The following is a 13,919-nucleotide window of genomic DNA, read 5'->3' as shown; positions in this document are numbered from 1 at the left end:
ACAGATGGCAGTGGAAGGAAATCTCTACTTTCAAGCAGGTAATTCCACAACCACCAGACCAGACTACTCTATTTCAACCCTGTCCTTCAACACAGGGAGTGACAGAACTGGTTCCTCCTTCCCAAGTTGGGAATGTTTTTTATTCAAGGGTGTTTTCAGTGCCAAAGAAAGAAGATACTTGAAGACCATTTCTGGAGCATTGTTTCCTAAACTTGTCTATGTTAGTGTCCAGGTGAAAAATGTTGTCACTTCACAACCTATTACTTCTTCTTTCTCATTTAAATTTCATGGTAACACTCATTTTAGAATATGCTTATCATCACATCCCTATTCATCCAGGCTTCAGTCATTTCTTAAGGTTTTGTGTATTCAGATCACATTATCAGTTCTCTGCCTTACCCTGTGGACTATCCATGCACAAAGTGGCTTCCCAAAGTGTCTACCTCCAGTTATAGCTCATTGCAGGCTACAGGGTATGCACATTTTTCCATATTTAGATGACTTGCTTCCCTTTGCAGAGTCTTTTTCAAAATGTCTGGAATCCCTTGTTTGGGTGAGTAATCTCTTATACAAGCTGAGCTTCCAAGAGAACATTCAAAAGTCTTTTTTGACTTCTTCAAACAGGATTGTGTTTCTGGGGTGACAACTAGACAACTCAGTTCAAAGAGCTTTTCTTCCACAGAAAAAAATAAATCTATATATAATATTAATAAAATGCTTGTCTTGCTCAAGGCAATCAACTCTCTGAATCATCTTTGGTCCCCCGGACCTCTTCAAGTTGTTAGCGACAATGCCATAATCATGTGGTACATCACCAAACAAGGGGGAATCAGGTCTTAGCCCCTTTGCAGACTAGCCATGTTGCTGGCAATATAGCTTTGCAGCACCATCTCATTCTCCAGGCATCATACATTCCATCACAGCAAAAATGTGTGGTCGACATGCTGAGCAAGGCAAGGGCAAACCCTCAGGAATGGAAACTAGATCAGGGAGTCTTCCAAGATTTGAGCCATCTGTGGAGAGTTCCTCAAGAAAACCTATTTGCCTCCTCTCTGAACAACTAGCTGGCAACATTTTAATCCAGAACTCCATTCAAGAAGGAATGGAAAACAGATGCCTTAACCTTTCCTTTCCCTGTGACTGCAATGTTCATGTATGCTTTTCCACTGATGTCTGGGGTGCTTCTAAAGATTTAGATGGAATTCTCCAAGGTCATTGTGGTGACTTCCTTATGACTCAGGCAACAGTGGTCCTTCCTCATTTTGGAAATGGACAGATGCATTTACCACAGGGTTCCACACAGAATGTATCTATTCACACAAGATCAGAGGTGTTTGAAACACCCCGACCTCAGTCATTTTCAACTGACTGCGTGGATGATAGGGTCTTTTAATTCTCTTTAGACACTTGCTTACTAAGGAAATGCAGCATGCACTAATGGAGACAAGTAAGCCTGCTAGTAGAAAATAATTTATTAACAAATGGAAAAGGTTCGTGCCAATGACATAACAAGCATCCATTCAGGCTACTTTTCTCTGGTTTTACAATATTTGTGTGAACTGCTTTCTTACTTCTCCATTATGACTCAGTTATCAACCATTTCAGCATGTCTGCCCATAGTTCCTCCTCTTTCAGTGCATCCTCACGTCAAATGTGTTTGAAAAGGGTTTTCATAAGAAGTCTCCATGAAAACTGGTGGCTCCTCCTTGGGACCTTAATTTTTGTGTTAGAGAAGTTAAATCTTGCTCTATTTAAACCAGCTAATCTGTATAACTTAAGGTTATTAACATGGAAAACTGTTTTACTGATTGCTCTGACCACTGCAAGAAAAGTATCTGAGTTGTAAGCTGCTGTGGTGAGTCAACTCTATCTCATTTTCCACAGAGACAGGGTTTCTTTGAGAACTAATCTTTCTTTTATGCCCAAAGTGATAAACAAGTTTACTTTAAGCCAAATTATCTAACTCCCTGTTTTCTTCCATGAACCTAAAAATGATGGAGAAAGGATACCCCGTACTTTGGGTGTTCATAGACAACTCAGGTACTCTCTTGACAGAAATAAATATTTCAGATTCAGATTTTCAGATCAGTTGTTCATTTCTTGTGATGGTAAAAGGAACAGGAAACCTGTGTCAAAATACACTATTTCCAAATGTTTGTCCTAGGCTATTATCTTTTGCTATACTCACTGCAATAAAACTAGCCCATTCTACAGGACTTTGGCTTCATCTATGGTGTTTTGGAAAGGGTTAAATTCTAGAATTATTCTAAAAGCAGCAACTTTAAATGTTTACAAGACATAACAAGCTTGATTCCTTATCTAGGTCTAGATCAGGCTTTGCTATGACCCTTCTCCATGGGTTCCTGGACCCTTCCCCTTCCACCTCCCAAATGTAGTAAGCTATGGTAATCTACCCATATAGCTAAGGCTACTGCAGCAGTGATCAATATGAAGAACAATACAGTTGTGTAGGTAAACTTACTCCAACAGTAGATCTTCGAATGACCACTACTGCAGTAGTTGCCCCCTCTCCATCCTCTTTGATTTTCAATGTGTTGCTTATGCCAGGCTCTTAACACTTATTTTTGTTTTTCCTAGCATTGGCTTTTCAGGGCTCAGCCTCACTCTCTCTTTTGGCATGAAAGTTCAGATGGGCTTGGCTCCCAAGCTTGTCTTTGTAGTCTTCTCAGCTGAGATGACTGATGGTTTGGGTGTTTGGAAGGTGGCCTGAAGCTTTGGAAGCTGTCCAGTTGTTGTATCTTTGGCAGGATATTACCTCTATACCTAAGGCTGCTTCAACAGTGATCATTCAAATATCTACTGTTATGGTAAGTTTACTAACACAGCTATAGTTTCTTCTGCATATTGTAGCATGGCATTGAAGAACTGGTGGAGTATCCTTGAGACAGATGCTTTGTATACCTACACTGTATCTCTCATTGGTCACTGGAAGGTTCCTGTAGCTAGTATTCTTAAGGCCACTCATATCTTAGTATCCATTGTGACAGGTAGTCCATGACTCCCACTGGCATGCAGATGAGAGTAATAAAATATCAACCCATTTATGTATGCAGAGCCAGATCATGGTCAAATGGGGCTCAAGGCAGGATAATGGCTCAGGGCCCCTCCCCAGCACAGCATTCCCCCAAAGCCCCCTCACAGCAGTCCCCCCAGCAGCCCCACAGAACAACCCACCCTCCACAACAGCCTCCAAACATTCTAGTGTCCCATTATGTGGCTACTTTTCCCTAGTTACCATAAACAGTTTACAAACCTGTCAGTGTGCACACAGTTTTCTTCTTTACTTCTACAGTGATTAGAGATATTTGGATTTAATTTAAAACTTTCATTTCAACATTGAGAGCTATTTGCTAAACAAAACAAAATAATACGGTCTCACAATGAAAACAGAATTAGCATGGACAGTAAACTGATCTGCCCCCGAAACTCACATTCATTAAAATAGCACTGAAGCCAACATTCCAAGAAAATGCATCTGGCCAGTGTTGGATTAAGTTTACCTTTGGGCTTTTTTCAAAGCATAGACCCCTTGCACATGTTTTTAAGGCTATGCATACAGTCACATGTTCTTTGACTCATCTTCCCGATTGCATTAAAGTATATTCCTTGTATAATACAGCGTCACCATGTGTTTTAATTTTGTAGTTTTGAATATTTTTCCAGTAAGCAATGAAAAAATGTATGACCCAATAATGATAAAATTGCCAATTTTAGAACATTTCATCCATAAAAGGGCCCTCAAACATCTGTCATTGCAATCCCCAATATCAGTCAATGTACACAATCTCTGCAGAAGTAAAAGTCATTGGAATAATTCTACATTAAAGAGATCTGTAACTAATGTAGAGGTTGTTGCTAGCAAGCAACTTTATATTTCAGTGTTTCATCTATGAATTCAATGTCTGCTTTCCTTGAAGAAAAAATTGCCTATATAACATTACAAAAATGGTAAGCTGGTAATATTGCAACAAGGAATGTATGGAAAAATGACAACAGCTTCATAGTTACTAAGCATCTCATCCAAGGGAGGACACACTCAAGACTGTAGCACTTCTACCTCCTCTTAAAGTACAACACAGTATCAGCGATCTATCTCTATTGTGCAGGAGTAGAATCCACAGCCTTCTGCATCAAAAATAAGGATCTTACCTGTTGTGCCACTAACACTGCTTTTACATTCAATAGCACATTTTCTAAACAAAACAGTTGCATATTAAAAAAAGTCAGCATGAGCAGCAGTAAGCTTCTCTTCCCTTGAAGCTATGTATCCCTTGAAAATGCACTGAAGCTCATTCCTTGAAAATGCACTAAAACTCACAATACATTGAAAATGCATTGAGGTAGCTGGTGTCATACCTTTCAACTGTAAAGATTTCCACATGATGTCTAGATTTTTACATTATATTTTTGGTCTGCTCCTGTTAAAATTTGTGTTTTTTTCTGGCAAACCACAGAGGATTGAAATTACTAATAACGACATACATTTGAGTTTCAGACTTCACATCCATCAGAAAATGCAAGCTAACACAAAACCTGCTATTCTAACAATATTCTAAGTTTAAGAGCAAACTGTCCCTATTCGTTGGTCTTTCTTCTCTCATTATTTAAGGCTTTGTCCAGATTTCTTGTTTTAGGAAGTTGAGAGGTATCTCTGGTGTAGAGGATCTGGGCTCTTGTCTCCTGTAACCAAGATACAGCATTTGAGCCTAGGTAAATTAACTAACCTGCCATCCCTAATTAGGTCATTTTACACACACACACACACACACACACACACACACACACACACACACACACACACACACACACACACACACACACACACACACAGATCCCTCTTTCTCTTTTGTAGTGGAATTATATGTTAATTTCACTCCATGGGGTAGAAGCAGCAGAAATGTTGTCCATTTAAATTTCATGCTTGGATGTGGAAAAGAAAAGAAGAAGCAAGCAGCACTAACATCTGTGTTTGTCAATGCATGTGGGATATAAATCTGTATTGCACACTGAGGGCATTCTTAAAGAATGCCCTTAAACAAAACATGTAATTTTTTTATTTTTAAATTAAAAAGTAAATGTTGTGGCAGCCCCTCTGGTCAGCAGCCCCTAGCTGACTGCCTAGGTTGCCTTGTGCTGGATCTGGCTGTGCCTGTATGGTAACTCAGTCCACACAGTACCCATCTATAATGATGATGTTGTGAAGGCCATGAATCATTCAGCGAGGCTAGATGACATGATGCCGCTGAAGTCTATGATGAGTAACACTGAGACTACTAGTGGCAATAACAGCCTTTTGCATATGTGCATTTGCTAAAGCTGCAGCTACTCATATCATACATCCTCTTCTCCTTTGCAACACCACTGTTAGATCACCGAGGAGAAATTTTGGCACACTTTTTATGACAAAGCCCCAAGACTATATTAATTCCTGCCAACAGAGATAAGTAATTGGTATGAGTATATGTTTCCTTAAAGAGAGAGAGAGAGTTCTGTAGCTTGTGTTAGGAAATGTGTTTCTTCTGATGAGCATACCTGTGTGTGTGTTCATTTATCAGGATGAGGAGTGGCTGATACAAATGTTCACTGCTACAGCCAAAGGGATGGTAGCAACAGCCAAATTGACAGTGTGGGTTGGTATAATGGTTAATGTGTTTACTTCACCTGTCACAAGATGCAGGGTTTGACCATCATCTTTGAAAGGAACATTGGCAAAACTTAAAATAGCCCACTAGAACAGCTAATCTGGTGGGATGTTGGTATAATGGTTAAGATGTTTACCTTAGAGGCACAACATGCAGGATTTGATTCTCACATGGGGTAATTGAATAATTTAAAATGGCCCATAAGGGCAGTTAGCCTAGTACTAATCTATGAACATCAGAAACAGTTTTACCACTACAACAACTAACCAGGGAAGAGGAGTAAGAGGTGTATTGTGCTGCCAAGCAGGATGAATGGGGATGAGTTGATTGGGCCAGAATCCTTTCAGTCAAGCTGATCAGAAAATCATTGAAAGCTTTTACTGACATGGAGGTACATGACAATCAGCAGCATGAAAAGGATGAAAGCTATTACTTGACTTACTGGCCGGAAATGTTGTTACCTCAGAGACACAAATCCAGAAGTTTCATAACTTTTTTCTCATAACAAAAGTAACATTATAACAACTAAAATGGAAGATGCTATCATGAGGAGAAGGTAAACATTTGCACCACACCACACTCATCACATAGTCTCACTAAATCTACACCACCAAAATCCACACATAGTAACACAAAAACATTCGCAAAAGCTCTCAATAATAATCTGTCTAAGCAACAAAGACCTCCAAAGCAGAAACGCAAGCAACCTCCACCCCCCAACACAACCCAAATGACACATAGCCCACAGACTCAGTGTGCCACTCAACCACAGCCAGTAAGGCAAAACAACGTACCCAACACACTAGTCATAGGTGATTCTGTAGTCAGGCACACTGATGTCCCACTCACCAGGCTAAACAAGGAGAAGGTTACTGTCAGCTGCCTGTTGGGTGCCAGGATCTGCCACATAACACATGCATTCAGGTCACTCCACAACAAGTACAAATATGACTCTGTCATTGTCCATGTTGGTGTGAATGACCTGAGATGTACCTCCCTGGACTACATGAAAAGAGACATGGAAGAACTCTCCGATCTTGTAGCCCATGCAGGTATGACCCTAGCCCTGAGTAGCATTCTGCCATTGCCCAGAATGATACCGCAGTACAAGGCCAAAATGATTGACTTCAACAATTGGCTAAGCTTCTGGTGTCATTCTAAGGGGATCCAGTATCTGTCTGCTTGGGATGACATGGTCGACAGACCACGATGCTTTGCCACAGATGGCCTGTACCTGTTGCCCTGGGATTCCGGATACTGGCTAAGGCTCTTGCTGCCCCTATAGTGCCTTTTTTAGGCAAGGTTCAAGTGACAAATTCACCATCATAATGGGAACAGGCAAGCAAAAACTGAGGGTAATTCTACTCAATGCTAGAAGTCTAAATCTCAAAATGCACTCACTCGAGGTACTCCTTAAAATGGAGAACATCGATATCTATGCAGTGACTGAGACCTGGTTCAAGGCTCCAGAGAGCACTCCTGCATTACCAGGCTATAACCTCATACCACACTTTTTGGCCATGTAACCTGGACTGAAACACCAAAGGTGGAGGTGTGTCCATATTCATTACGGATATCCACACCTCCAGGCTAGTTGCTCAGCATAATACATCCGAGGTTATCCAAGTGCAACTAACTCTGGGCAAAACTGCAATCTAAATTTTAGCTTGCTACAGATCCCCCACCGTGCCCCAGGATTCCCACTCTTCTTTTCTTGATGTATTGGAAAATATTAGGGTTTAACCAAACACCCTATTTATGGGCATCTTCAACTACCCCACCATTAACTGGGAAAACTACTCGTGTACCAACTCCTTAGCTCAATGCTTTCTGGAATTCATAAACTCCAATGCCCTGGATCAACTTATCCACACCCCCACCAGGGGCAACAAGATCTTAGACCTAGTCATTACCAACATGAGTGACCAGTGTTCCACACCTGAAGTCAACTCCTCATTGGTCTGATCCGACCATAAGCTAATAACCCTTGATATCCACATCCCGTCCCCACCCCCCATTAAGGAAACCATGGTAAAAAATTTCTCCAAAGCCAACTTCATGCTTCTTAAGACAGAAGTGGTGAACTTCATGACACCCATGCAGATGGACAATACAGTTACAACTGCTGAATTCTACACAAATGCAATTTATAAGCACTTACACGAGTGCATGGATCGTGTTATCCCAAACAGAACCAAGACGCTATCCTCCAAAAAAAGGAAGCCAATCTGGTGGTCCCCTGCCATAAACAAACTGTACAAGAGAAGGAAGAAACTGTTGCAAAAGAGAGTAAAATCCCATGAGTGGAGGAGCTCCCTGGTCAGCCTCAGTAAGAAGCTGAGATCCCTTATTAGATCCTCCAAAGCTAGCTACAAAAATGAAATCACCACTAATTCTAAGGACAACCACAAAGATTTCTATAGCTATGTCAAGAATCTCGATGGCAACACCCAGATCTGCTCTGAGTTACAGCACAACGGCATGAAAATTACAGAACCAACTGATATTGCCAACATCTTGGCAGATAGGTTCAGTGCTAACTTTACCCCCCCATCCCCTAAAGGGCCCATATCTATACAAGAAGAATGCAGAGTCCCTGTAATCACAACTACGCAGGTAAAAGCTGCACTCTCTAAAGCCAAAAACACAGCATCCATGGGACCGGACATCATCCCAGGCTGCATTTTACATGAACTTCAGAACGAACTGGCTCCCCACTTAAACACCATGTTCAATAATAATCTCGCATCAGGCTTTGTGCCCACTGAATGGCGCACAACAACAGTTATCCCACTCCACAAAGAGGGAGCCACCACTGATCCCAGGAACTATCGACCTATTAGCCTGATGAGCCTGGTCTGCAAGGCTTTGGAACCTATCATCATGGAACACATAAACAAAGACATTGGTAATATCCAAACTCTGGATCCCACCCAGTTTGGGTTTGTGAAAGGCAGATCATGCCTCCTGAACCTGATCAACTTCTTTGAGGCAGTTACTAAAGCCGTAGATGAGGATAATTTGTTTTTCACAGCCTATCTTGACCTTGGCAAGGCTTTCAATACCATCCCCCATTCTGGAATTATAGCTAAACTCACTAAACTAGGTATAAATCCCTACGTCACAAGATGGGTTGCCAACTGTCTCACTGACAGAACCCACACTGTAAAAGTTGCAGACTCCAAATCTGACCTCAAAGCAGTGACAAGTGGAGTACCACATGGTTCTACCCTAGGACCTCTCCTGTTTGGTATCTACTTCTCTGAAGTACAGGCTAACACAGAAGGCCTCTGGCTAATGAAGTTCGCAGATGACTGCAAACTAAGAGCCATAGTCAAGTCCCCAAATGATGTGGACATCCTACAGAAGGTCCTCGCTGAGACAGATGCCTGGTGTCAGAGCCATGGCCTCAAGCTCAATGTCAAAAAGTGCAGTGTCATCCCCTTTGGTAAAAACTCTGCACCCATGAACTACCACATAGGCAGCAATCTACTTAACACCGAATGTGTGATAAGAGACCTTGGGACCCGGGTGGACAGTAGTCTCTCCTTTGATAGTCACATTGCCACAGTAGTCAGGAAGTCCTTCTATGTGGCACACCTCATCATAAAAGGGTTCTCATCCAGGAAAAAAAGGTCATTGTTCCCCTCTACTCGCCACTCATTAGACCCATTATAGAGTACAATGCCTGTTTTGGAATGTACCTCACAAGACATCTGCAGCAGCTGGAAAGGCCACAGAAGTACCTCACAAAGAGGATTACTGGCCTCAAACAAATGCCTCAAAAAAACTCCAGCTTTACTCAGTAGCATATCACCTACTTCGAGGTAATCTCTGCCTAACATATAAAGCTATGTCAAACCCAGAGCTGTTGGACATGCTACACCTAAAGAAATCCCAATCCATCTGAGCTACATGCTCTAGGGACCTAAACCTTGTCACCACAATAAACAGGACATGCTGGACGGATAGATTCCTGTCCCAGAGACTTCCCATACTCTGGAACAGGCTACCCATCTATGCCAAGAAAAGTTCTTCATTAGCACTCTTCAAGAAAAATCTTAATAAGTGGATGGGAAATAGGAAATACACCCCGGGGATCACTTCTGTGTCTCTGCTTGACAGTGACACAGGAAAATAACTTTCTTGGGTGGCATAAGCCAGGAAACCTTGTTAGCTAGGTTTACATAGGCCATTGGGCCAATAGTCTAGTACCTACCTATGAACCTATAAGAAATATTAACCAAAACCAAATAATTTATGAGTAGAAAAAAGGACAATGACCACATTCACTAGAATGTCACTTTTTAAAGACACATTCTTGTAAACATGGCCTGAGTTCTGTTTTCTGTTTTACAAATAATTTACAAGATATTTACCTAACATTTTAAGATAATACATGGGTCACACTGATCTAAAAAATACCAAAGTTATTTTTGCATTAGTAGAAAGATTATGTCTGGAAACCATCCACTTAACTGAGCAGTCCAGACCTGTAGCTAAACCTATGTCATGTGTTGGTAACAAGCAATGTTTATGAACTGGAGATGTGTTCTGTTTTAAATGTGGAAAAAATGGTTACATATCTAAATTTGGGTCTATATTACAAGATCAAAACTTTAATTAATTGAATAACTAAAGATCGATCTTGTAATATCGAAAGCCAAAAACCTCGAACAGCCAATTTAACACAGGGAAACATTTCCCTTGGCTGCATGAAAAAAAAACTTCTAATCCCAAATCAAGTGGGGGGCTTCTACCCCCACACCCTCCCTAACTAAATATACCAACTCCGAGATTGCTCCACATTGGAGAAAAGGGCATAATCCACATAATGGCCAAGGGAATTGATTCCCTGAATTAAATCGGACGTTTGAGGTTTTTTGCTTTTGATATTACAAGATCAATCTTTAGTTATTTGATTAACTAAAGTTTTGATCTTGTAATATAGACCCTCTAAATTTTGCATTAGTAACAGTAACACTGTTACACCTATGAAAGAAATATGACTGAAAAACATGCTACTTGTGATGTTATACATATAGAATGTGAAAAAGTCTGCCAAAATGGTTAGGACTGCAAACTGTTATGCTATTGTGAAATCAGCTAAATGAAATGTATGAACTGATGGCAGAGAGCTGCAAAGACTGCTAAATTTATGCAGTATGGTCACGCTTTTAATGGTTCACACTGGTGGATCACAGAGAAGAATGGGATATGCATTCAGAGAGATGAGCAACACTATCCCAGTTACTTAGCCAGAAATAAATACTAGTAGTATAGTACCCAGTGTAACAAATGATATGATAATAGAGAAAGGTTGCCACACTGGAAGAAATAAGAAAAACATAGTCCTTTTGATAGACCACCCTAAGGGTGGGCAGCCACAAAACAAATTTATAAGAATGTGTAAATCCAACAAAGATCAGGGTACAGTGCTAGAAAGTCCTAAAAGTATACAAAATGATCCAAGAATAACCTACGCAATTTAAACAGATAAGCCAGGACACACCTATGGCCATTAACAGCAGAACCTGCAAAAGGAAGGGTGCTACATAATAAAATACTACAGCCTGAAAATGTTGCAAAGCAATGAGTAGGTTTGAAATTGCGTCCTGAAAGTGTTACAAAGAAGGGAACAGAAATGAAGAGAATACTCACTGAAAAGGTATATTCTAAGAACACAAAGTTTGAAAGTATGGAAAATGTACAAGCAGAACAGAATTCTAAGCCATGGGGAACTTTGTCCTTTTCCCCACTATAGTGCGATCTCAGAGTTGGTATATTTAGTTGGGGTATGTGGGGGCACAGCCCCCCATTTGGGTGGGTTTGATTTGCGTCCATTTATTTGTTTATTTTGTGGTGGCCAAGTGGTTATTTTACCGGAGAAAAAACTCTAGTGATCTGGGTTTTCTTTAAAATAAAATTTTCAGCAAAGTCGTCTCGTGGATGTGATTTTCGGGTAAGTTATATTTTGATAATACAAAGTAGGCCAATATATGTTTATATGTATTAGAGAGATCATTGCAGTGGGGTAGAATAGTTTTCCATCCTAAAGGTGTAGTATATAAAGAAAACCATTAAGCCACAGAGATAACTGCTACTTCTTGAGCAATAAAGTTGCTGGCTGTAACTCTCTAAAATCATGATCTGCAGCCAATCTCAATTGAGACTTCAAAGTAATTAGGCATTTGTAACATCTTTAGAATCATTACTTCTTCAGTGAAAAATAAAATATATTAGATAGTAAATAAACAACCAACTTAAATAGAATCAGATCACTGTAGGCAGGTAAATTTGATTGAATCACATTTCATTAAATCACAATTGACTAAACAAATTTGTCTGAAATTACTTTGGACTGCAAATAGATTTAAATGAATCATGGTTGACTGAAAATTGTAAAATAAAGGGTTGTACGACCATGGAGTTAGTATATTTAAGGGGTGTGGTGGTCCCATGCAAAAAGGAATTTTGTAAGGTGTTTTCATATAATAAAGATTTTCATTCAAATGTAATTTTAATGTATGTTTGATCTAATAAAATTTCTGTGAAATGTATTTGGCTGCCAGCAGTGATCCACTGCATGTGGTTTTATTTCTTTTCTCCACTGCTGTGTAAATGTGGAGTTAGTATGTTTAAGTAAGGGGGAGGGGTGCAAGGTGGCTTGCCATCCCCTGCAGAAAACATGTTTGCAAGGTGTTTTTGGTCTAGTAGAATTTGTCAGTCAAACTGGATTCCATGAATTGAGTTTTCAGTGAACTGTGTTTCATAAATGTGATTCAGTGAATTATGAATCTATCAGATTAACTACACCAATCAGGTTTCCTTCCAGTGGACATCTAGAAATTTGTACCGCGACTTCCAATGGGCAGAGACTAAGATTTTTGATAGAATTAAATTGCGGCCTCAAATTTCATCCAAATGTACATATTTCTTGACTAGTAGGTATTACTAAAGAAGTGTAAATGCCAAACTCTTCAGCACAAATTATTTTTATAGTGGTAGTATACTTTAAATTCCAGTGAGACTGCGGTGGTGGTGCTGCGGTAGCATTGTCGCCTCACACAGTTAAAGCGTCTACTGTGTGACGACATGTGTGAATCAGCATGTAAACTCTACCACACACACACACACAGTATACTTTAAATTCCAGTAATCCGCGGTGGTGCAGCAGTAGCGTTGTTGCCTCACAGCAAAAGGTTCTCCCGTTCGATTCTCGGCTGGAGTGCAGGGAGTGCCTTCTGTGTGGAGTCTGCATATCCTCCCCGCGGTTGTATGGGCATTTGAAAGACATGCGTAAATGGGTGTGCCTTTGTTGAAGGTTGGACGTTGAGCTGGCACCTCGGCATTCGTGAAAAATCTACTGCCAATCTTTAGTGGACCTGAGTTCTGCTGTGGCGGCCGCTAACTGGGAAAAGACGAAAGACAAACAAGTATACTTTAAATTCTAGGTCTTAAACTGGAGTTTATAAGTCATCATAAATATAGTAACTATTAAGTTTATAATATTTTGTAAGCAACTAATAATATTTCAGCTGTGGCTGGCTACAAGGTTTGGATTAAAACCATCTGGAAATACAAAGCTGATATAGTATATTTTTTGCACTTGCTCTGTATCAGTGATATTTAACAATCCTGTGCTGCATTTATTGGTTACTGTACTTCTCTTATGTTGCTGTTTTAACAGTGTTTTGCAAAAGCTGTACTTTACAACCATATCTCATGGTTACTTCTGTTCAAACTTGGTGGCTTTTGAGTTGCCTGCCTCTGCTATAAATTTGATATTGGACACACCTCCCAGTCCCATCACATCAGCTCATTCTATTGAATACAGTGAGATTGTTTGGGAAGGCCCACCCCTTTAGTTTCTTAACCTTGAATAATCGTCTGTTTCCTCCCTTTCTCCTTAACTAAAACATTATACTTTATTCAGCTGCTTTTACTGTATTTGTGTCTCTTCCTACTTTATTCATTTATTTTGCTTTTGCTGCTTGTTCTTAAAGTGTTCAATTGCATTTATTCTGTTCCATTTATTACTGCTTGTTAGTAGTCTCATTAAATTGCAATTGTTACTCTAAGTCTCTTAGTTTTGGTTTAAAGACTTGGGCTTCAGGCTAGTTATTTTTCATTAAGAATGTTTGTGGTCTACACTCTTGGGACCTGATAACATCCCAGGCTGCATCCTACATGAACTCAGGCATAAACTTGCAGCACCATTAGGCACTCCATTCAACTAAAGCCTGAGTGCTGGCT

Source organism: Protopterus annectens, chromosome 5.part0 (assembly GCF_019279795.1).
Source record: "Protopterus annectens isolate FY-2018-M chromosome 5.part0, PAN1.0, whole genome shotgun sequence".
Lineage (NCBI taxonomy): Eukaryota > Metazoa > Chordata > Ceratodontiformes > Protopteridae > Protopterus > Protopterus annectens.
Note: the sequence above shows the minus strand (reverse complement) of the source record.